This window comes from Pelobates fuscus, chromosome 5, assembly GCF_036172605.1.
Source record: "Pelobates fuscus isolate aPelFus1 chromosome 5, aPelFus1.pri, whole genome shotgun sequence".
Classification (NCBI taxonomy): domain Eukaryota; kingdom Metazoa; phylum Chordata; class Amphibia; order Anura; family Pelobatidae; genus Pelobates; species Pelobates fuscus.
In genome coordinates this window covers 179,806,314-179,832,307 of record NC_086321.1, presented here as the reverse complement: position 1 = coordinate 179,832,307, position 25,994 = coordinate 179,806,314, and the positions used below count along the sequence as shown (strand labels likewise).

The 25,994-nt window shown below is 51.3% G+C and overlaps 1 long non-coding RNA gene across 1 annotated transcript in view; it reads left to right on the top strand.

Moving 5' to 3' along the window:
* LOC134612681 (uncharacterized) overlaps positions 1-25,994 on the top strand; it is a 645,290-nt gene that overhangs the window by 406,666 nt on the left and 212,630 nt on the right. The gene's annotated exons all lie outside the window — the stretch shown is intronic.

The following is a 25,994-nucleotide window of genomic DNA, read 5'->3' as shown; positions in this document are numbered from 1 at the left end:
TCTCCCCCTCCCTCCCTCCCTTGTCACTCTCTTTCCTCCCCCTCCCTTGTCACTCTCTTTCTCCCTTCCCTCCCTCCCTTGTCACTCTTCTTCTCCCCCCTCCCTCCCTCCCTTGTCACTCTCTTTCTCCCCTCCCTCCCTCCTTGTCACTCTCTTTCTCCCCCTCCCTCCCTCCCTTGTCACTCTCATTCTCCCCCTCCCCCTTCCCCTTGTCACTCTCTTTCTCCCCCTCCCTCCTTCCCTTGTCCACTCTCTTTCTCCTCCCTCCCTCCCTCCCTCCCTCCCTCCCTTGTCACCCTCTTTCTCCCCTCCCTCTCCCTCCTTGTCACTCTCTTTCTCCCCCTCCCTTGTCACTCTCTTATCTCCCCCTCCCTCCCTTGTCACTCTCTTTCTCCCCTCCCTCCCTTGTCACTCTCTTTCTCCCCCTCCCTCCCTTGTCTCTCTCTTCTCTCCCCTCCCTCCCTTGTCTCTCTCTTTCTCCCCTCTCCCTCCCTTGTCACTCTCTTCTCCCCCCTCCCCTCCCTCCCTCCCTCCCTTGTCACTCTCTTTCTCCCCCTCCCTCCCACCCTCCCTTGTCACTCTCTTTCTCCCCTCCCCCCTCCCTCCCTCCCTTGTCACTCTCTTTCTCCCCTCCCTCCCTCCCTTGTCACTCTCTTTCTCCCTCCCTCCTCTCCTCCCTTGTCACTCTCTTTCTCCCCTCCCCCCTCCCTCCCTCCCTTGTCACTCTCTTCCTCCCCTCCCTCCCTCCCTCCCTCCCTCCCTTGTCACTCTCTTTCTCTCCCCTCCCTCCCTTGTCACTCCTCTTTCTTCCCCCTCCCTCCCTCCCTTGTCACTCTCTTTCTCCCCCTCCCCCCTCCCTCCCTCCCATGTCACTCTCTTTCACCCCCTCCCACCCTCCCTCCCTCCCTCCCTCCCTTTAACTCTCTTGTCCCACCCCTCCCTCCCCTTGTCCCTCTCTCTCCCCCTCCCTCCCTCCTTGTCATCTCTCTTTCTCCCCCTCCCTCCCTCCCTTGTCACTCTCCTTCTCCCCTTCCCTCCCTCCCTCGTCACTCTCTTACACCCCTCCCTCCCATCCCTCCACTGTCACTCACTTTTCTCCCCCTCCCCCCTCCCTCCTTGTCACTCTCTCACTCCCCCTCCCTCCCTTTCACTCTCTTCTCCCACTCCCTCCTCCTCCCCTGTCACACTCTTTTTCCCCCTCCCTCCTCCCCGTCACTCTTCTTTCTCCCCCTCCCTCCCTCCCCCCCTCCCCCCCTCCCCCCTCCCTCCTTGTCACTCTCTTTCTCCCCCTCCCTCCCTCCCTCCCTCCCCCCTCCCTCCCTCCCTCCCTCCCTTGTCACTCTCTTTCTCCCCCTCCCTCCCTCCCACCCCATCCTCCTCCCCCCCTCCCTCCCTCCTTAGTCACTCTCTTTCTCCCCCTCCATCCCTCCCATCCCTTGTCACTCTCTTTCTCCCCCTCCCTCCTCCCTCCCTTGTCACTCTCATTTCTCCCCCTCCCTCCCTCCCTCCCTTGTCACTCTCTTTCTCCCCCTCCCTCCCTCCACTCCCTTGTCACTCTCTTTCTCCCCCTCCCTCCCTCCTCCCTCCCTTGTCACTCTCTTTCTCCCCCTCCCTCCTCCCTCCCTTGTCACTCTCTTTCTCCCTCCCTCCCTCCCTCCCTTGTCACTCTCTTTCTCCCCCTCCCTCCCTCCCTTGTCACTCCTTTCTCCCCCTCCCTCCCTCCCTCCCTCCCTCCCTCTCTCCCTCCCTTGTCACTCTCTTTCTCCCCCTCCCTCCCTCCCTCCCTCGCTCCCTCCCTCCCTTGTCACTCTCTTTCTCCCCTCCCTCGCTCCCTCCCTCCCTTGTCACTCTCTTTCTCCCCCCTCCCTCGCTCCCTCCCTCCCTTTGTCACTCTCTTTCTCCCCTCCCTCCCTCCTCCCTTGTCACTCTCTTTCTCCCTCCCTCCCTCCCTTGTCACTCTCTTTCTCCCCCTCCCTCACTCCCTCCCTCCCTTGTCACTCTCTTTCTCCCCTCCCTCACTCCCTCCCTCCCTTGTCACTCTCTTTCTCCCCCTCCCTCCCTTGTCACTCTCTTCCTCTCCCTCCCTCCCTTGTCACTCTCTTCTCCCCCTCCCTCCCTCCCTTGTCACTCTCTTTCTCCCTCCTCCCTCCCTCCCTCCCTGTCCTCTCTCTTCTCCCCCTCCCTCCCTCCCTCCCTTGTCACTCTCTTTCTCCCCCTCCCTCCCTCCCTCCCTTGTCACTCTCTTTCTCCCCTCCCTCCCTCCCTTGTCACTCTCTTTCTCCCCCTCCCTCCCTCCCTTGTCACTCTCTTTCTCCCCCTCCCTCCCTCCCCTCCCTCCCTTGTCACTCTCTTTCTCCCCCTCCCTCCCTCCCCTTGTCACTCTCTTTCTCCCCCTCCCTCCCTCCCTCCCTCGTCACTCTCTTTCTCCCCCTCCCTCCCTCCCTCCTTGTCACTCTCTTTCTCCCCCTCCCTCCCTCCCTCCCTTGTCACTCTCTTTCTCCCCCTCCCTCCCTCCCTCCCTTGTCACTCTCTTTCTCCCCCTCCCTCCCTCCCTTGTCACTCTCTTTCTCCCCCTCCCTCCCTCCCTTGTCACTCTCTTTCTCCCCCTCCCTCCCTCCCTCCCTTGTCACTCTCTTTCTCCCCCCTCCCTCCCTCCCTTGTCACTCTTTTTCTCCCCCTCCCTCCCTCCCTTGTCACTCTCTTTCTCCCCCTCCCTGCCTCCCTCCCTCCCTTGTCACTCTCTTTCTCCCCCTCCCTCCCTCCCTCCCGCCCTCCCTTGTCACTCTCTTTCTCCCCCTCCCTCCCTCCCTCCCTTGTCACTCTCTTTCTCCCCCTCCCTCCCTCCCTCCCTCCCTTGTCACTCTCTTTCTCCCCCTCCCTCCCTCCCTCCCTCCCTTGTCACTCTCTTTCTCCCCCTCCCTCCCTCCCTCCCTCCCTTGTCACTCTCTTTCTCCCCCTCCCTCCCTCCTTGTCACTCTCTTTCTCCCCCTCCCTCCCTCCCTCCCTCCCTTGTCACTCTCTTTCTCCCCCTCCCTCCCTCCCTCCCTTGTCACTCTCTTTCTCCCCCTCCCTCCCTCCCTCCCTCCTCCCCCCTTGTCACTCTCTTTCTCCCCCTCCCTCCCTCCCTCCCTCCCTTGTCACTCTCTTTCTCCCCCTCCCTCCCTTGTCACTCTCTTTCTCCCCCTCCCTCCCTCCCTTGTCACTCTCTTTCTCCCCCTCCCTCCCTCCCTCCCTTGTCACTCTCTTTCTCCCCCTCCCTCCTCCCTCCCTTGTCACTCTCTTTCTCCCTCCCTCCCTCCCTTGTCACTCTCTTTCTCCCCCTCCCTCCCTCCCTCCCTTGTCACTCTCTTTCTCCCCCTCCCTCCCTCCCTCCCTCCCTTGTCACTCTCTTTCTCCCCCTCCCTCCCTCCCTCCCTCCCTTGTCACTCTTTTTCTCCCCCTCCCTGCCTCCCTCCCTTGTCACTCTCTTTCTCCCCCTCCCTCCCTCCCTCCCTCCCTTGTCACTCTCTTTCTCCCCGTCCCTCCCTCCCTCCCTCCCTTGTCACTCTCTTTCTCCCCCTCCCTCCCTCCCTCCCTCCCTCCCTTGTCACTCTCTTTCTCCCCCTCCCTCCCTCCCTCCTTGTCACTCTCTTTCTCCCCCTCCCTCGTCACTCTCTTTCTCCCCCTCCCTCCCTCCCTCCTTGTCACTCTCTTTCTCCCCCTCCCTCCCTCCCTCCCTTGTCACTCTCTTTCTCCCCCTCCCTCCCTCCCTCCCTTGTCACTCTCTTTCTCCCCCTCCCTCCCTCCCTCCCTTGTCACTCTCTTTCTCCCCCTCCCTCCCTCCCTCCCTCCCTTGTCACTCTCTTTCTCCCCCTCCCTCCCTCCCTCCCTCCCTTGTCACTCTCTTTCTCCCCCTCCCTCCCTCCTTGTCACTCTCTTTCTCCCCCTCCCTCCCTCCCTCCCTCCCTTGTCACTCTCTTTCTCCCCTCCCTCCCTCCCTCCCTTGTCACTCTCTTTCTCCCCTCCCTCCCTCCCTCCCTTGTCACTCTCTTTCTCCCCCTCCCTCCCTCCCTCCCCTCCCTCCCTCGTCACTCTCTTTCTCCCCCTCCCTCCCTCCCTCCCTCCCTTGTCACTCTCTTTCTCCCCCTCCCTCCCTCCCTCCCTTGTCACTCTCTTTCTCCCCCTCCCTCCCTCCCTCCCTTGTCACTCTCTTTCTCCCCCTCCTTCCCTCCCTCCCTTGTCACTCTCTTTCTCCCCCTCCCTCCCTCCCTCCCTTGTCACTCTCTTTCTCTCCCCCTCCCTCCCTCCCTCCCTTGTCACTCTCTTTCTCCCCCTCCCTCCCTCCCTCCCTTGTCACTCTCTTTCTCCCCCTCCCTCCCTCCCTCCCTCCCTCCCTTGTCACTCTCTTTCTCCCCCCCCTCCCTCCCTTGTCACTCTCTTTCTCCCCCTCCCTCCCTCCCTCCCTTGTCACTCTCTTTCTCCCCCTCCCTCCCTCCCTCCCTTGTCACTCTCTTTCTCCCCCTCCCTCCCTCCCTCCCTCCCTTGTCACTCTCTTTTTTCTCCCCCTCCCTCCCTCCCTTGTCATTCTCTTCCTCCCCCCTTCCCTACCTCTATAGTAGCGTGGCCGAGCTCTGTATGATCCGCGGGTACAGAGAGATTTTGTTTCCTGTACCCGGCCGGACTAAAAGGAAGTGCACACTCAGTGCTGGAGGGAAACTCATAGGATGCAGCTATAAGAAAACACATACTATATGCTAATTTCTCTCTATTTTATGTTTTCATCTGTCAAGTAAATCCATAACCCCTAACAGCAGTGTCCAGTGAAGCAGGAAGTCAATGGGTGGGGTAAAAGGGTGGGCCACTGGTGCGAATCACGTAACCTGCCAAAAGGGGAGAACATGCCCAAAGAGGGGGCATGTCTGTCCAAAGAATTGGAAGGCCAGCCTGGCATGAATGCATGTCAGGCTGCCCGCCAATCATGCAGGCTGTCCAACTAAGGGCATACTATGCAGGCAGCACCCTGAGCTTGACATAAATGCGTCTAATGATGCGCTCACTCCATGCATTCTAAGGACTGTCCCCTAGCACTCGCTGGTCCACTTGTCTCCTTACCTTCTTACTAGCAGGCAGAAGTTCCTGGTATATAGTCTGAGACAGAGAAAATGTTTATGTAGTGAGTGTAGAAGAAATAGGACATGCCACAGTGTTAGAGAGACCAACGTCTGCATTACCTAAGCTAATTTTGTCAGCCAGTCCACACAAGTTTTGTTCCCATACATCCCTCGTCACCGGAACAACTACAGCTTATGGTTATTGTTCTGGTAAGTAGAATTATTCCACTCAGGCTTTTTGCAGTAAACACTGTATTTTCAGAGAAAATAACTCCACTGGCCACTCCTTAGATGGCTGCTAGAGGTGCTTCCTGGGGCAGTACTGCCTAATGTGCAGCACTGCCACTCAGTGTATCCACCCTCTGCATGCAGACACTGAACTTTCCTCATAGAGATGCGTTGATTCAATTTATCTTTATGAGGAGCCAGGGCTATGTTGGACTTGTGCTGGCTCTGCCCCTGATCTGCCTAGTTGACAGTCTCAGCCAATCCTATGGGGAAGTATTGTAATTTGCTCAGACCACCACTTCTGATGATGTCTGCAGACAGTCAGTTCAGAGGCAGAGCCAGCAGCTGCAGACTTGAATACAAGTAATATTTTACTATATTTAAGGAGGCAAGAAGGGGCCAGGGTGGTGGTTTTAACATAATAGGGTCAGAAATACATGATTGTGTTCCTGACCCTATAGTGCTCCTTTAAGCAAGAGTATGTGAAGAGTAGTTAGGGTTGCCACCCTTCTTGGAAAAAAATACCAGACTTAATTATTTGTATAATTAATTAGCTGTGCGTGACATCACATGATGTAAATCACAAGGAGTGATATCAGAGAAAATTCTGTAATATCACCAACAAACTACGCACAGTTTAATTCTGCTGTATAGATGGATTGCTCGCAGTGTCTCCCTGTCTCAGTCTTGCAAGTCACCCAATGTCTCAGTGTCAGTGTCCCCATGTCGCCCAGTCCCCTAGTCTTCCAGTGTCTCAGTGTCCCCATTTCTTCCAGTGTCCCAATGTCTCAGTGTGTCCCCATGTCACTAGGATACTGGGGACACTGAGAGACCTGGGGACACTGAGAGACCTGGGGACACTGAGAGACCTGGGGACACTAAGAGACATGGTGACACTGAGAGACATGGGGACACTGAGAGACATGGGGACACTGGGAGACATTTGGGGAAACTGGGAGAAATGGGGACACTGAGACACTAGGGACACAGACACTGGGAGACATGGGGACACTGAAACATTTGGGGACACTAAGACACTAGGGACACCGAGACATGGGAACACAGACACTAGGAGACTAGGGGACACTGGGAGACTAGGACATAGACATGGGGACACTGGGACATACAGGGGACACATGGTGACACTAGGCACACTGAGAGACATGGGACACAGACACTGGGGACACTGGCTGGGGGACATGGGGACACTGGGAGACATGGGAACATAATGTCTCCGTGTCCCAATGTCTCAGTGTCTCCCAATGTCCCTATGTCTCACAGCGTCCCCATGTGTCTCAGTGTTCCCAGGTCTCCCCGTGTCTGTGTCCCCATGTGTCCCCTAGTGTCTCAGTGTCCCCTAGTGTCTGTTTCCCCTAGTGTCTCAGTGTTCCCATATGTCCCTTAGTGTCTCAGTGTCCCCTAGTGTCTCAGTGTCCCTGCTGCCTTTCCCCCCATCCCTCACTTACCTGAGCTGTAGAGCTGCTGTCTGGACTCTGTGCTGTGTTGCTGCTCCCCCACGGATCAGTGAGTAGTAGAGAGAGGCAGGGATATGCTGTGTAACTTCCTATCCATGCCTCTCTCCACACACAGTGACTCCTACTGGCCGGTGCTGGTATTGCAGAGTAATCTCCATTTATTCTGAGAAAAATACCTGCATTTGTATTGCCGGTATTACTGCAATACCGGCACAGCCAGGCAGCCTCAAATACCAGCTGTGCCAGTAAAATACCAGTCAGGTGGCAAACCTAAGAGTAGTGTGTAAAAAAAGATTGCTCTCGTCACATCTCTCCCCTTTTCCAAACAGACTAACAGGGTATCTGACCTCCTGCCGGTCAGTGCCCTTGTTAGTCCAGCAGCCCACCCACGAAACAGAAACAGCAGTACAGCCCACCCACAATAACTGGTTACTACACCTGGGTAGAGGAGAAACTTGTCCATGTCCAGGTGCCTCACCACGGCTGTGTGGGGGACTGGTAGGCTGCCTTGGTGGGTTGCTGAGTGGGCAGAGACCAGCGGTACTCTGCTCTGATGCCAGCACTACCACGGGAGTAATCTGGTTGAAGCCTGGTTGCTGGAGACCGACTGTCTCCCCTTTAAATACACCGCTCTGCTGCTGGAGACCGACTGTCTCCCCTTTGGCTAAACAGCCCGGTCGTTGGGGGGCAGGACCGACCGTCCCTACCCCCTGTGTGGTAAGTGCAGAGACCACGGACCCATCTGCACAGTTGTGGGGCTTACTGTCTCCCCCTGGTATGTTAAGCTGCCGCTGGGGAGAGGGGGTAACAAGCTCCTCTCTCATATATACTCCCAGCCGCGGGGGAGGGAGACCGACTGTCTCTGCTCCCAAAACAGAGTCCTGCTGCTGGGGAAAGGAGACTGGGCTCTCTATTCCTTGTAGGACACTCTGCCGCTGGGGAAAGGAGACTGGGCTCCCAATTCCCAAAAAATAACGCTGCCGCTGGGGAGGGAGGATGCTGCTCTCCTCTCCCTGTACTTCACACTACCTTCCCGGCATATCACTCTGCTGCTGTAACTCAGCCTGCCGCTGGGGAGGGAGGACGCTGCTCTCCTCTCCCTGCATATTACACTGCCGCTGGGCTGGAGACTGGGCTCCCAATTCCCTGCAGGATCGGTGGAGAGACCTCAGTCCCATCTCCACCGGCCACCTGGGGTTCTTCCCAGTAAAACTTCACTCTCTCGTCCCAGCTGAATGGGTCTGGCTCTGGGTCTGTCATGCTGCTCTCCTGCTGAGCCTTCTCACTGCATTGAAACAGCTGCTGGTAGCCCTAGCTCTATCTCTCGGGTCACCAGGTGGACCAGGTCTTGCTTAATCTCGTGAGTGTCGTTCCAGTCATACCTGCTCTCCCTCCACTCCAAGAGATCACTGAACCGGGCTTGTGTAGGGCTCCCAAATTCAAGCTCTGAAAAAGACTCCCATAACAAGCCAGGACCATGAAACTCCTCTCCCTCTGGCTTGTCATGCTCGGCTGTCCAGGGCAGGTACTGTGCCCCATACCACCAGAGCGCCTGGTAGGCATCTTCTAGCCACATCTCCTGCCATACTAGGTGTTCCAATTTCCTCACCCATTCCTCCAGGGGCTGCTCTCCCAGGAAGGGCATCCGCAGGGCTACTCGCTTCTGCAACCGCTGGTCTTCCTTGGGGAATCTCTCGTCCCGTTGGTACTCCGCAATACCCAGTGCCTCGTACCAGATGCCTTTGCGGACTGCATCTCGGTCATCCATGACACCCTCATCGTACTCCACTGCTGGTTCCATCCCGGTGCTGTCAGGGTCGCTACACTGGGACATGCGTTGCCCTCAAATTGTAAAATCCACGGAATGGTGTCTCCTGTAGCTGTCCTTCTGGCTGTAGGAACGATCCCGCCGCTTGCCACCAATTGTAACGGACCGTTTCAGCAGACAAGGGGTTAAAATCCGTTTAGGCGATATTCCCCTTTCAGATATAAAGGCAGCTTCAGTAAAACACCAAACTCCCGAATTGAATACAAGTGAATGCACCAAACTCCCGAACTGCATACAAGGGAATAAGGTAGCACTCCAAACTCCCGAACCGAAACCTCACGAATAGCTGCTAGCAGACGAACAGGAAAAGCTCCCAAGCGGCTTACACTCCTGGCAATCAGTCTCTATAAGCATACAAAGGATCCCCCCAAAGACGAGACAAGGCTCCGTGTTGGGGGTCAAGCAGTGGTGTAGTTTATTATGGGCTACACGCCGGTATTTATGCAGGTCTCCCACTTGGTGGACACTCCCTTAGGGGACCAAATGGGAGACTGTAACAAAAGACAGACAGGTATCAATTTAGGACATACAGTCACAATACTTTCCCACAATGCATCCTGGCTTCCTCTCCTCGGCCCTGGAAATAATTGAGAAGTAATTCAATTATCTCCCAGGACAAAGGCAAATCGCCATTATGCACATGGTGAGCACAAAAACATAAAAACACTTTAAAATACACAAAGTCATATTTTATACATAAAACACAGACATGTCACACATCCCCAGATAGCTGGGATCTGAGCGCACAAAACTACCGAATAGCGCTCAGATCCTATTCACACAGTTCAATTGCCATGGAGCCAAAGTCTTTAATTACACCAATAGGCTCCATGGCATAGCTATCTGGGTTAACACATTCACATAACAAAAGTACCGGATGAACATGTATTCGTTAGATCTGTACGAATAAGAACCAGGCGGCGGACGGCTCAGCAGTGTTCGTGCAAATAAGTGTCCGTTTTTAGATCCATGGTGTAAGCGCTGAACACCGCTGGCCGCTCGGGACTTTTAAAATGGCCGCCGCCACGTGTTCGGTAAACGAACAAAGACCACCCTGTATTCGTCAATTAAGCTGCGGTTAACCGCAGCTTCAGGGAGGTAAATTGGCGGCACACTCCAGCTCTCAGGTGGTCGCTCCTTCGGCAGTTTTGTTCGGTAGATAAAATCTACCGAACACCCCGGCAGAAAGGCACGAATAAGCCTTTCTGCATGGAAAATAAAGTCTTTTGAAGTCTGGTCCATAGTCCAAAGGCAGCAGGCGGGCAACCAGGCTTCTCCAATGCAATGTGGCGAGATTGCTCTCGTCACAATCACTATATACTTTCTCTACAAACCTCTAAAACGAACCAAACTACTCATCCATCCGCTATACCACTTTATCCCACCTAGAACTAGTGCCCAGTTAAAATACTTGACTCTTACTTACCCAGACTCAGTCATGCCACACACATTTCACCACTACTCTCACTGAATCCCTCTGACTATGGCTAAATTCATCTTCTACATCAGAACACTACTCCTAAGATTGGGTTGTATCCATGTCTCGGGTATTTAGAATAGGGGCAGCTTCGGTCTCCTTCAACACTGACACTCCAGTGCATATTATTAAAAGATTGGGCAGATGGAAATCCTCAGTCTACAACCGATATATTCCTCATCCCGAGAAAGAAATGAGGAAAGCTTTTAAAAGTTTGGCTTTGTAAATTTGATGCAATAAGTGTGTTTTTCTTTAATACCTTTTCACCCTCTTTGCATGAACCCGATTTACATATATTACTAATATGTTTCTGAACATATATATTATATTATTCACTCACTCATTCACTCTCTGGGCCGGCCTAAGACATCATGCTGCCTAGGTCCAACCAGGGCCGGTGCTTGGATTTTTAGGTACATAGGCGATGATGCATTTTTCCGCCCCCCCCCAAAAAAAATCTTCACCTCTTAACCAGCCCCTCTCCCCTCCCCGACCATTAGTGGTCCCTTCCCTGTCCCTTAATGTTCTTCTCCCCTCCCCCCTCTTTTCCCTGTCTCTTGGTGTTTCTCTCCCATTCCCTCCCTGTCCCTTGGTGCACCCCACACCCCTTTAGTGGTCACACTCCCCTTCCTGGTGTGCCTCCTACCTCTATTGTTGCATTGCCGAGCGGAGCAGATCCCCTAAAGGAGCTTCAGTTTTCTGTACCCGGTCGGACTGACAGGGAGTGCTCTCTCTGTGAGCACCTCCTGTCAGTCTGGCCAGGTACAGGAAACAGAAGCTCCTGTACCGCGCTCTGCTCCGCTACACTCTGTACACACTGACAGTCACACACTCAATGACAAACACACAGACATCACTGACAGACACAGACTCATTGATCTGACACACACTCATTCATTGACACTGACAGACCCACACTGATTGACACTCATTGACAGACACACTGATAGTCACACACAGACTCAATGTTAAACATACTGTCACTGATTTGACAGACACACACTCATCATACACTGACAGACACACTTATACACTCACATGCACACACACACTCAGTCACTCACAGACAGACGCTGTCACTCACAGACACACACGCTGTCACTCACAGACAGACTCTGTCACTCACAGACACACACGCTGTCACTCACAGACACACGCTGTCACTCACAGACTCACACGCTGTCACTCACAGACACACGCTGTCACTCACAGACACACACTCTGTCACTTACAGACACACACACTGTCACTCACAGACAGACAATCACACACAGACACACGCTGTCACTCACAGACACACACGCTGTCACTCACAGACACGCTGTCACTCACAGACACGCTGTCACTCACAGACACACACACTGTCACTCACAGACAGACACTCACACACAGACACGCTGTCACTCACAGACAAACGCTGTCACTCACAGACACACACACTGTCACTCACAGACACACACACTGTCACATATTCACTAATTATTTTAATAAATAAAAAATTTCCACCCAGCCTCCCTACCTGGAGAGCTGGTGTGGATGATGGATCATTCCCTGTGGTCCAGTGGGGCTGCTGGGCGGCGTGCGGCAGTGCTGTGATCAGGCGCGGCGAGGGAGCTCTAATCTCACCGCTCTGCTCCCTCGCGGGCTGTCTGCTGATACCGCGGGAGCCGGAATATGACGTCATATTCTGGCTCCCGCGGCATCAGCAGACAGCGCGCAAGGGAGCAGAGCGGTGAGATTAGAGCTCCCTCGCCGCGCCTTATCACATCCCAGCACTGCCGCGCTGGGGTCCAGATGGTGGCCTCCTTCCGGCCACTGAAATATTGCACCCCCAGAGACCGTGCGCCCTAAGGCGGCCGCCTGTGCCGCCTTATGGATGCGCTGGCCCTGGGTCCAACAATAAATGACTATGGGGGATAATGTATAATAAACACAGGTTACTGGCTATGGGAGGGATAATGTATAATAAACACAGGTAACTGGCTATGGGAGGATAATGTATAATAAACACAGGTTACTGGCTATGGGGGGGATAATATATAATAAACACAGGTTACTGGCAATGGTGGGATAATGTATAATAAACACAGGTTACTGGCTATGGGGGATAATGTATAATAAACACAGGTTACTGGCTATGGAGGATAATGTATAATAAACACAAACACAATAAAATAAAAAAATGAATGCAGCTTCAGAATTAATCTAAATTGTATGCTGTCTAGGAGGTGGGAGGGTCTGGGGGGAGGGTCTGCTGCTGATTGGCTGGAATGTGTCTGCTGACTGTGAGGTACAGGGTCACAGTTTACTCAATGATGACGAATAGGGGGCGGACCGAACATCGCATATGTTCGCCGTCCGTGGCGAACGCGAACACGCTATGTTCGCCAGGAATTATTCGCCAGCGAACCGTTCGGGACATCACTAATGGTTATATTTGGAGAAATTTACAGCTGGTCAGTTCCCCTCCTTTCTATAGGAACTATAACCTCCTTGGCTAATGTACTTATAAAATAGAGCAATATCCTCTGTGTATATATATATATATATATATATATATAAATATATATATATATACATATTTATTTATTTTCCTCCCCTGTATTCCCGTGTTTTCAGGTTAATTAACTTTTTTTTAATAATACCTGTTAAATGTTATATTTTTGTTGAAATTCTTCATAAGGGTTATCCCCGCCAATCTGTATTAAAGATATTTTCTAAGCATACTAGCAGCTTCCTATAGCTTTCTCTTTTTGTCATCCACATATATCCCTTTGAAGTTGTGGCGCCCCATGGTCAAGAACGGTTCTAACATTAGCGCAAGGAGCAGGGGCGATGGCCGGCATCACTGCCCAGTACCCATTACTGATAGGGAAACTGTCAGTAAGGGTTCCATTGACTCTGACTTTTGCATTTGGTTGAGGGATACAATATCCCTCCCATAGCCAGTAACCTGTGTTTATTATACATTATCCCCCCATAGCCAGTAACCTGTGCTTATTATACATTATCCTCCCATAGCCAGTAACCTGTGTTTATTATACATTATCCCTCCGATAGCCAGTAACCTGTGTTTATTATACATTATCCCCCCCATAGCCAGTAACCTGTGTTTATTATACATTATCCCTCCATAGCCAGTAACCTGTGTTTATTATACATTATCCTCCCATAGCCAGTAACCTGTGCTTATTATACACTATTCTCCCATAGCCAGTAACCTGTGCTTATTATACATTACCCCCCCCCCCCCCCCATAGCCAGTGAACTGTGTTTATTATACATTATCTCCCATAGTCATTTATCGTTGGACCTAGGCAGCATGATGTCTTAGGCCGGCCCAGAGAGTGAGTGAGTGAGTGAGTGAATAATATAATATATATGTTCAGAAACATATTAGTAATATATGTAAATCGAGTTCATGCAAAGAGGGTGAAAAGGTATTAAAGAAAAACACACTTATTGCATCAAATTTACAAAGCCAAACTTTTAAAAGCTTTCCTCATTTCTTTCTCGGGATGAGGAATATATCGGTTGTAGACTGAGGATTTCCATCTGCCCAATCTTTTAATAATATGCACTGGAGTGTCAGTGTTGAAGGAGACCGAAGCTGCCCCTATTCTAAATACCCGAGACATGGATACAACCCAATCTTAGGAGTAGTGTTCTGATGTAGAAGATGAATTTAGCCATAGTCAGAGGGATTCAGTAAGAGTAGTGGTGAAATGTGTGTGGCATGACTGAGTCTGGGTAAGTAAGAGTCAAGTATTTTAACTGGGCACTAGTTCTAGGTGGGATAAAGTGGTATAGCGGATGGATGAGTAGTTTGGTTCGTTTTAGAGGTTTGTAGAGAAAGTATATAGTGATCATGATTTTTTGCGGTATCCAATATTTTTAAGGTGGTCTTAAACAAACATAAAATGCTATATAAAATTTGTGGGAATATCGAATAGTCGTATACAGTAAATCAGAGAGGGCTCAGAATATCGAACCATCGTTCGGTAACCTGGATGAAGTAGGGGGTCTATCTGTTTTATTAAATACGCGGTAATATGCTTTTAATGGGATAGGACGTTAGGAAAGGTGTGTGATTGGGATAAGTAGTTGTGGCTGTATTTACCTTATCCTGGGACCGACCTGGCTCCTAAGCTTGAGCCGCGCGTGGCTGGATCACTCCTGCCTCCACACGAGCCGCATGCAGCTTGATCTCCTCTTCTGACTTAGCCGCATGCACTGACCGCAGTGATCGGTCACGTGGCCCGCCTGGCACTAGGAGCACGGCTCGAGTCACGAGCTCGCTCTTAAAGGGGCAGTGGGAGCCAAAAGTTGATTCAGGCTCCCATTGGCCCACGTCATTCCAGCACCCCCACACACGAATGTTTTGGGGGCGTAGGCATGACGTGGGCCAATCAAATGTTAAAGGATATTTAAACTTCCCTAGCCCTATCCACTTTGCCCTATCTTGGTTTCTGTGTCAGTAGCCTTTAGTGCGTTCCTTGATCTATTTTGTTTATTTTGGTATTGACCATGGCTTTGTTCTTGACTCTGAATTTATCTTTAAACCTTTCCTGTCTTGTTTGCCCGTGTTAATGATTACCATCTACCTGACCGCTATTAAGCATGTCGGGTCGGTCAGGTAGGAGCAACATTGCTAGGTCATCCCCTTCTGGGGTGAAATTCGCTTGTTGATAGCTGCTTAAAGTTAGATATTGAGGGAGCTCACACGAAGTGCGTCTTTCCTCCATGACAGCTAGGCCCAATGAGTGTCCATCTTTTTTAGAATCGTGGTACAGATGATTTATAAATACAAAAAGAGAAGTCCTGCGCTCACTCCCATCACTCCTGGGCTGGCAGCAAGGACTACAGTACACATCAGCCCCAATATATAGTAAAAAACGAAGAAAATAAAAAGTTACCTGCGCTCTCTCCTTAATCCCTATGTATATTTAGACAAATGGAGGTCATTTAGTTGCTCCAATGACCATTGGAGAGAATGCCCACCTGCCAACGTCAAGGCAGACCCCCCTAAGCGGGTCCTAACACTGACCCTTCAGTCTGCTTCCTTGAGCTTCTGGCAAAGATATCTCTAGACAGAGAGGGGTATTTTTTATATACACCCCTATATACTTATTAACCATTAATAAGGAACACATGAGATGGGCGGCAGCATTGTAACCAGGCTGTGTGATACAAAGTACAGGCGGGCATTCCCTATATTAAAACAGAAAAGAATAATGCACAATATTGCTTGCCTAGAAGATAATTCATTAGCCTCACCCAGGATTTTCATAGTAGGTCAGGGCCGGCGCCACCTGTAAGGTGACCTAGGCAGCCGCCTAGGGCGCAACTTATCAGGGGGCGCCGGATCCCTGTCCCCGGTGCGCCTCCTCATGCTGCGCCGCCTGAGCGCTTTAACAAGCCCCATGCGGCGCAGCACTGCTGCATGGAGGGCGGCCGGGTTTCAGTGACCGGCAGGAGGGAAGCGCAGAGCGCTCCCTCCTGCCGGTCTCTCCATGTAGCGTGGCCGGGCGGCGCGGAACCAGGGACAGGAACCTCTGTTTCCTGTACCCGGCCGCCGGCGGACTGAAGGGAAGCGCTCACTGAGTGAGCACTTCCTGTCAGTCCGCCGGCGGCCGGGTACAGGAAACAGAGGTTCCTGTCCCTGGTTCCGCACCGCCCGGCCACGCTACATGGGCAGGAGGGGAGGGTAAGGACCATTATGGGAGGGGGGGGGAATAACGGACCACTAGGGGAGGAGGGGGGGGGAATAACGGACCACTAGGGGAGGGGGGGAATAACGGACCACTAGGGGAGGGGGGAATAACGGACCACTATGGGAGGGGGGAATAACTGACCACTAAGGGGGGGGGGGAATAACGGACCACTAGGGGGGGGGAATAACGGACCACTAGGGGAGGGGGGGGAATAACGGACCACTAGGGGAGGCGGGGGAATAACGGACGACTAGGGGAGGGAGGGAGAGGGGGGATAAGGACCACTGGGGGTGGGTAAGGACCAGGGGGGGGATAAGGACCATGAGGGGGGGAAAGGACCACTGGGGGTGGGTAAGGATCATTGGGGGGGGTAAGGACCATGAGGGGGGGAAAGGACCACTAGGGGAGGGGAGGGAGGATAAGGACCACTAGGGGAGGGAGGGAGAGGGGGGGTTAAGGACCACTGGGGGTGGGTAAGGACCAGGGGGGGTAAGGACCAGGGGGGGATAAGGACCATGAGGGGGGAAAGGACCACTAGGGGAGGGGAGGGAGGTAAGGACCACTGGGGGTGGGTAAGGACCAGGGGGGGGCTAAGGACCAGGGGGTAAGGACCACTGGGGGGGTAAGGACCATGAGGGGGGGAAAGGACCACTAGGGGAGGGGAGGGAGGATAAGGACCACTAGGGGAGGGAGAGGGGGAGATAAGGACCACTAGGGGAGGGAGGGGGTGGATAAGGACCACTGGGGTGGGTAAGGACCACTGGGGGGGGTAAGGACCATGAGGGGGCGGTAAGGACCACTAGCGGAGGGGAGGGAGGATAAGGACCACTAGGGGAGGGAGGTAGGGGGGTGGATAATGACCCCTGGGGGTGGGTAAGGACCAGGGGGGTAAGAACCACTGGAGGGGGGGGGGTAAGGACCACTAGGGGAGGGAGGGGGGTGGATAATGACCCCTGGGGGTGGGTAAGGACCAGGGGGTAAGAACCACTGGAGGGGGGGGGGCTAAGGACCACTAGGGGAGGGGAGAGTAAGGACCACTAGAGGAGGGGGAGGAAGGACCACTAGGGGAGGGGAGGGAGGGTAAGGACTACTACGGGAGGGGAGGAGGGAGGAAGGACCACTAGGGGAGGGGAGGGTAAGGACCACTAGGGGAGGGGTGAGTCAGGACCACTGGGGGAGGGGGGTGAAGGAACACAGGGGGAACGGGGGTGGGAAGGTAAGGACCACTGAGGGAGGAGGAGGGGAGGTCCACTAGGTGTTTGGGAGAGGGAGGACCACTAAGGGGGGGAAGGACCACCAAAGGGGGGTAAGGAGGGAGGACTACTAAGGAGAGGGAAGGAGGGTAAGGACCACTAAGGGGGGGGGGAGATTACCACTAAGGGGTTGGTGGGAGTAGGGGAAGGTCTACTAAGGGGTTTGAGAGAGGGAGGACCACTAAGGGGTTTGGGAGAGGGAGGACCACTAAGGGGGGGAGAGGGGAGTGAGAAGAGGGACAGGGGGCCAAGGGAGAGCACTAAGTGGCACACACACACACACAGAAACATACAATGCATTCCTACTCACACACAATACATCCCTTACGTTCTCTTACATAATGAATGCACCCCTTACAGACACACACTGCATTCAATTACATACACAGAAACAAACCTTGCACCCCTTACACACACACACACACACACACACACACACACACACAGAAACATACAATGCATTCCTTACACGCAAACACACACTACATCCCATATAAACACACTACATCCCTTACACAAATTGCACACATAAAAAATCCCCAACTCATGGATGGGCCATGTAGGTGGATTTATGGGTGGGCAGTGTAGGCGTATGCCCCCTGGGGGCCCAGACCTTGAGCTGTGTAAGGGGCCCTAAAAAAATGGAGCTGCTTCCTGTTCGTTAATTGTTGTGAGCACTGTTAAAAACAGTCTCCAGAGAGCCTCTTCTACACCAGACCTGTGGAGCCAGACTGAACCCATCATCAGCCTCTTGTCCTCATCTGGTGGTAAGTAGGCAATCCAATATATTATTAGTGGCACTAATCTCTAATTTACCTCACATTAGATGGATACTATAGTCACCAGAAGCACTACAGCATAATGTAGTGGTTCTGGTGTCTATAGCCTGTGCCTGTAGGCTTTTTAATGTAAACACACTGTCTTTTCAGATAAAAGACACTTTGTGAAGACTGGCGTTGGCCCATATGGCAGAGCATATGGGCGGGGCATTGTGATGTCACATGGTGGGCAGGACATAGGGGGGGGGCGGCAACATTTTTTTTGCCTAGGGCGGCAAAAATCCTTGCACCGGCCCTGTAGTAGGTTGATGGTTGTTTTTCAGATGGATATACACGTAAGACAAAAAGAACAAAAAAAGTAGTGTATGTTTACATCAGGACAGAGCTTCACACTAGCTCTGAGATATTGGGCCTAGGAGGAACAATCTGTAACGAGTATATACCCCTACACGCAGGATCCAGCCTAACAGAAGACAGTACAGAGGAGAGATACGTCTACCGGACCTTAGAGTGGCCGGACTCGACGTAATAGGATAAGACAGAGTCAGGAACGATCCGAGGTCAAGGGCACAAAGAGACAGCGTAAACGAAAACTAGCCGGGGACTGGTACACAGGAATCAGCAAGCCGGCAAACAGTACAGAATAGGATAAAGCGAAAACGAAGTCAGAATACAAAGCCAAGGTCAAATACGGAGAAACACAACTGAACACAACAAGCACTAAAGGGAACTGTAGCAGAAACCACGATAGGGCAACGAACTAAGGGAAAAGGGTAAGTATAAGTAGCCTTCAAACTAATGTGATTGGCTCCTGTCACTTCCACTCCCCCAACAGGTAAGTGTATGGGGTGATTGGCATGACAGGAGCCAATGGGAGCCTTTTTGCAATTTAGGCTCCCACTGTCTCTTTAAGAGCGCGCCCGAGATTCGCGGCGCGCTCTTAGCTGCAGGCGGGACACGTGACCGCTTCTCGCGGTCACTGCCCGCCTTCCTGTCTGAACAGTCGGACGAGCCGCGCGCGGCTCGTGCAGCCGCAGGACCGCGCGCGGCTTGAAGAGAGGACCGCGTCCGGCCCCCGGATAAGGTAAGTATCGCTACACAATCCCTGTTTAAGGATATATTGGATATATTGTACTGAATGTTGGTCCTCACCAAAACATGAAGCACAGAACAGAATATGGGAACAATATATAGTGTAATTTATCCACCAACATTACATAGAGCCCTGAGGGGCTCCAGTAAATCAGCATACAGAGGTACAATTCTCACTTTTGTATTTTTCAGTAGAGAGTAGTCATCAGTATCATGCAAAAATAAGACCTTAACATAGTGCTTTCTGAATACAAAACCATGCAGTGGAAAAAAGAATATTACTTAATTTTTTTGAACAATCTCCAGGTATTGCACAATCTTTAACGCTTTAGTGGATAATGTCACGGCTTACCTTAGTTGGGAGTCCGGTAGGCAGAGATTTATGCTGACCCTTGCAATTAAACACAGGCCACGGTGGTCAGGTAAGAATTCACCTGGCCTGTGAGTCTGTGCACGGGGGCTGTGCAGGATATTGCTCCAAGTCGCAGTACAGGTAGGACACAAGCAGGAGCATCGTCAAGGGTAAGCCAAAGTCAGAGGATGCCAGAAGTCAGGATACACAATGCGAATAAGCCAAGGTCTGGAGCCAGGAGCAAATGATCTGGATACACAAAAACAAGAACCAGAGTCAATGAACTGACACTGTCCTCAGGGAGAGGTGGGCCATCAGCTTCAGGTGAGCTGAGATTGATAGGTGAGAGCCACTGGTAAAGTCCTGTCCCGTAATGCTTCAGACAAGGCAGGATAGGACATAGGCAGAAACATGAGCTGAATATTGGCTTAGAGGCAGGAATACAGGCTTGGGATATATAAGGCCCCAGGTTCAAATCCTCTGTTGGGCATTTCTAGGGTAACCACGTCTGGATGTCATGGCATGAACTGTGGGTCTCTGATAACCCTCCATAAATTAGGTACCTAGACCTCTATTTGTCCAGTCTACTACTGACACCAAAGTACAAAACGCGAAAGCATAATACGCAACTGATTTAGACTAGGGATGTGCATGGGCAAAATATTCTGTTCGGTTCTGCATTCCAAAATTTGGGACCGGCACTTCGGTTCGGCACTTCGGAAATTCGGGACTTCAACTCAGAACCCTCGGTTTGGGACTTCGGATATGTTCTCTTGCAGCCACTTAGTAGATAACTCCCTAATTCCCACGGTATTAGGGAGCTATCTACCAAAAGGCTGAAAGATCTAAATTGGTCTTTCAGTCAAAGTTACTAAAACTAAGTAAAGATCGCTTAGTATTAGTAAATTCTGCCCCTACTCGCTATACCGTGAGTAGGGGCATGTCTTGTAAACAGTGAGCAGCCTGTGGCTACTCACTGTTAAAAAAACAAAACAAAATCACCGCCCCCTTCCCGAGCAAAATAAGGGGGGGGACCCATTGTCCCCCCCCCCCCGGCCCCACTCCTGAGCGGCGGGTGGGGGGCCCTAAATTAGAATAAGGGCCCCCACCCGCCCCACCTATTGTCCTCCCTCATGGCCCCCAACCCTGAGCGGTGGGGTACCACCCCTTATTCTACTTTAGGGTCCCCACCCGGCGCTCGGGGTGGGAGTTGGGGGGAGGACAATAGGTCCCCCCCTTTGAAGTAATTAAGGGCCCCCATCTACCGCTCAGGGGTGTGGGCCGGGGAGAGGACAATAGGTCCCTCCTAATTCTACTTTAGGGTCCCCACCCGCCGCTCAGGGGTGGGGGCCCTAAATTAGAATAAGGGGGGGACCTATTGTCCTCTCCCCCGGTCCCCACCCCTGAGCGGCAGATGGGGGCCCTAAATACCAATAAGGCCCCCCTCAAGGGTGGGGGTCAGGGGGGGAGGACAATAGGTCCCCCCCCTTTTTACTTTACGGCCCCCACCCGCCACTCAGGGTTTGGGACCGGGAGGGAGGACAATAGAAACATAGAATATGATGGCAGATAAGAACCATTCGACTCATCTAAGTCCTCCCCTTATTTTACTTTAGGGGGGGGACAATACCGTGTTTCTCCGAAAATAAGACCGGGTCTTATATTAATTTTAGTCACACAAAACACACTAGGGCTTATTTTCAGGGTAGGGCTTATTTATTTACGGTACCGATATGTACATTGAACCCCCCCTTTAATTAATCCACACCCCCTTTAATTAATCCACCCCCTCTAATTAATCCACCCCCCCTTTAATAAAGCCACCCCCTCTAATTAATCCACCCCCTTTAATTAATCCACACCCCCCTTTAATTAATCCACACCCCCCTTTAATTAATCCACCACCCCTTTAATGAATCCACCCCCCTTTAATTAATCCACCCCCTTTAATTAATCCACCCTCCCTCTAATTAATCCACCCCCTCTAATTAATCCACCACCCCTTTAATTAATCCACCACCCCTTTAATTAATCCACCACCCCTTTAATTAATCCACCCCCTTTAATTAATCCACCCCCCTCTTTAATAAATCCACCCCCTCTAATTAATCCACCCCTTTAATTAATCCACACCCCCCTTTAATTAATCCACACCCCCCTCTAATTAATCCACCCCCCCTTTAATTAATCCACCCTCCCTTTAATTAATTCACCCCCCTTTAATTAATTCACCCCCCCTTTAATTAATTCACCCCCCCTTTAATTAAGTCCCAGACATAAAATACCGGTATTTACTCACAGTTCAAAGAGTCCGACCACTGGGTGCCTCACCGCCCGGAATGGATCCTTCCGCTGAAGATCCGTGAAGGCAGACTGACGGCGCTACGCACGTCGTCATCACGCTGCGCACGTCGTCATCACGCTGCGCGATGCCGCGGCCCGCAACGCTCCTCCCCCTCCTCCTCATAGAAGAAGGAAGTCCCGCCGGGCCGCAAAGGTAAAATGCCTAGGTCTTATTTTCGGGGTAGGGCTTATATTGCAGCCCACCCCGAAAATTCGGCTAGGGCTTATTTTCGGGGTAGGTCCTATTTTCGGGGAAACACGGTAGGTCACCCCCCCTTATTCCACCTTAGGGCCCCCATCCGCCGCCCAGGGCTGGGGGCCTGGGGGTGGACAATAGGACCCCCTCCTTTTTTTCTGATTTAGGGCCCCCACCCGCCGCTCAGGGGTGGTGGCCGGGGGGGGGCAATAGGTGGGACACTTGTTTTTTTTTTTAAAATATATAGCGAGTAGGGGCAGAATTTACTAATACTAAGTAATTTTTTATTTGAATACCGTGGGAATTAGGGAGTTATATACTTACTCATTCCCATCCATCGACTGGCTAAGTAACTTACATTTTATGTGAACATGTTACTTGATTGTTGTAAGTGTTGCAAATGCTTACAGCTGAAACCTGGCTATGTGTGAATACTTTGTATTTGGCATACAGTGTAACATTCTTCATTCTTCCACTGGTTATATTAGTACTTCCGCAATTCTGTGCTTCTGTAAATCCGAAATTCGGCACTTCAGCTATTCGACATTCAGCGCTTCGGGACTTCGGCAGTTCGTTAAATCCAAAATTCGACGGTTCGGCACTTCTGAAATTCAGCAATTCAGCTATTTGGACATTCAGAAGTGTCCGAATGTCCGAGTTGCCCGAAATTCGTCCGAATTGACATTCGGAACTAAACTAAATTGCACATGTCTAATCGAGATCCTTGTTTAAGTCTCATTAGAGCCTTGGCAGCATTATGGGATCTGCCTTGAGTATCAAATACCAGATAAAAGGCTGTTATAAACTCTTGCCATACTCTTGTGTACTATTTGTTTATTTGACTGCCATAAAAGATTAGCCCAAGTCAGTGAGTTGTTTCTTTACTGTCACGTTTACCAAGGGAACCTAAACTTGCAGACAGGTCACAGACACGCAGAATTGCAATACAGGTCCTTAGAGTGGCCGGGCTATGCAAAAAAGAGAGAGAGTGTAGTCAGAGTACAAGCGTGAAGACAGCGTAAACGAGAGACAAGTCAAAGTTCGGTAACCAGAATAATCAGACACAGAGTAACGCACTATTGGGCTAACAAAGACCACAATAAGGCACCAATGCAAGGGGGAGGTAAGTTTAAATAGGATTAGAGCAAACCTGATTGGCTAACTTTAAATTAGAATTTATTACAACACGTGGAAGGTATTTTGACCTTCCACTTAGTCCTGTGATGTCAGGTGGCTGATTCGGGTGCTTATTTAAGGACGCTGCACGCGAGCGTGCAACATCATAAACACTACCAGCAGGACCGAACACAGCTGGGAGTGGCGAGGAAGCACTGGAGCCCCCCGCTCGCGGCAGGCGGCAAAGTGAAGTTGCCACAAGCGGGACGCGGGTGTCAGAAGCCTGCGCTTGCGGCGAGAGGTGAGCTGAGGGTGCTGCTCGTGGCGTGCGGCCAGCAGAAGCCGCCGCTCGCGAAGACCTGACATTTACAAAGAAAAACAACTTTAGCACAATCCGTAGGAAATTATGAGGACATTTCCAAGTGAAAACAGGTCTGAAGAAGGAAACCTTTAGAGGTTGTAGGATCCTCACCATATCTAAAAAGGAGGAGTCAAATGCACTGTAGGACTTGGAGCACTGGAAGATTTCACCATTACAGGCATAAGTGGAGGAAAGGCAGGGGCCTGACTCTTAGGTGTGAAAAAAGTAATTCATGCCAGAAGAGTCTGGAGCACCTGAGCAACTTGGTCCATACTATGGTCCAAGTTCTCAATTTTATTTTCATATGCAACTTGCTGACCTATGCCTACAGGATCTATGGCCCTCTTGTAATGTCAGGAATACAATACCCTACCACACAAAGCTTAGATAAAAAATACAGAATACAGTACAGAGCATGATACCAGTCCTTAGAGTGGCCAGGCTAACGCAAGGATTTAGGAAAAATCATAAACAGAAGTCATAGACAAGATTGCAGAGATACGGAGAAATGAGAGAACTAGCCAAGGCCAGTGAAATAGAGATACCCAGAGTCCAATGAAACATACAGAAAAACACACTGACCAATATGGAAACCACAACAGGGAAATAGTATCAGGCAAAAAGCGAAAAATATGAAAATAAGGTCACAGGTATGATACAGACCAGGTAGAACCAGAAGTGATGTGACTGGCACTAGCAGAACTACCACGGTCACAGGGGTCGCAGCTGCGACCAGGTCCGTCATTCCAGGGGGTCCGGTCGCCCTGTCGATCCCTGTGACTGGGGAGCCCGTCAGCATTTTGGTGAGGCCCCGACCGTGCGGATAAAACACCACGGACGCTGTGAAGGAGCCCATCGGGTGGCCTATGCTCTTGGGGCCACCCGACGGCAATGGATCTCCTGGAGCCCGGTCATTGCTGCGGCGATTTTAAAGCGCGACCGGGCCCCAGTGATGATGTCAGAGCTGGAAGGAAGACGTCACTTCCTCCTGGCCAACAGAGCGCCGCGCAGGAGGAGAGGAGGGAGTCAGAGCGGGAGCTCTGACTCCCATCAGCATGAGGCAGCCACTGGACCCCAGGTAAGTCACTAAAAATTTTTTAACAGTTTGTGTGTGTGTATGTAATAGAGAATTTCTGTATCAGTATATCTGTCTGTGTGTGTCTCTGCGTGTATGTGTGTCTCTGCGTGTATGTGTCTGTATGTATGTGTGGGTGTGTTTGTATGTCTGTGTGTATGTAAGTGTGTCTGTATATATGTTACATAGTTACATAGTTACATAGCTGAATAGAGACTTGCGTCCATCAAGTTCAGCCTCCCTCACATATTTTTTTGCTGTTGATCCAAAAGAAGGCAAAAAACCTAGTCTGTAGCGCTTCCGATTTTGCAACAAACTAGGAAAAAATTCCTTCTTGACCCAAAATAGCAGTCAAATGCCTCCTTGGATCAAGCAGCTATTACCCCACTAATTAGAAATTATATCCCTGTATGTTATGTTTTTGCAAGTATTTATGCAATTGCAGTTTAAACATCTGTATAGACTCTGACAAAACCACCTCTTCAGGCAGAGAATTCCATATCCTTATTGCTCTTACTGTAAAAAAAAAAAAAAAAAATGTGTCTCTGTGTGTGTCTGTATGTATGGGTCTCTGTGTCTATGTGTGTGTTTGTATCTATGTGTGTGTCTGCGTATCTACATGTGTGAGGAGGGCGGGGACATATGGGGTGGGAGGTAGATGTATGGGGAGGGAGGGGGTGCAGGGTAATTTTTGCAACGGGGCCCCGTGGTTTCTAGTTATGCCTCTGGTGACTGGCTTTCATTAAAAAGTGCACGCCGCAGGCAGGCAGGGTCTGAAATGCTGCCCGAGGGAAGAAGCAGCATTGTTTAGGACTTACGACTGTCTGCAGGTAGCCCCCCTTGGCCGAAGATGGATTAATTTTTACTGTTGCGCAGTTGGTGCCCTAGTCCCATTTACTGTGTCCTATCGTGGCTTCTGTTTGAGTACCTGTTCTATTACTTTGCCTCTTTCTGGATTTCAAGCACCTTTGCAACCCTGACCCGGCTAGATTGATTCCTGATACTTTTTGTTATCCTGACTTGGTTAATACAAACACATGTATTCCTAATCCCATAGTGCCCTAGTCCCCATTTTAGTGGTCAGACCCCTGCTGCCATGTTTCAAAAATATAGTTTACATACATTTTCTCCCTTACAGCACTGGCCGCTGCGATAATCAAAATCGATTAACTTAGCCGATACAATGCTTTACCAAATGAAAGCTTTAGGAGGCTAGTGCGCATGCATGACAAAACGCTATACTGCTCAAAGCATTTGGTTATTTTGAGTCCTTCTGATAGAAATAGCGGAGTCGTAATACAATATTTCGAGGAAGTGTCTCTATTGGTTGTCTGTAACACAGTCAGTAAAGGCAGGATAACCCTGCAATGAAAACATTGCTGTTCCTGCAGAACGGCAATGTTTTGCGATGCAGGGTTAAAACAGCGCCCATAGTGTTCCCCAGGCTCCAACGCCTTTTGTCAAGTCACATATTCCTACAACACTTACCAGCCCATCACGCCCTCATCTCCATTCTCACATTGCTCCCTAGCCCTTAGCGGAGTCATTGACTAGGCGCCAAAACCGCAAAGGAGATCTTAAAGTGTCTGCATCCAAACCACAACGCTCGACCAAC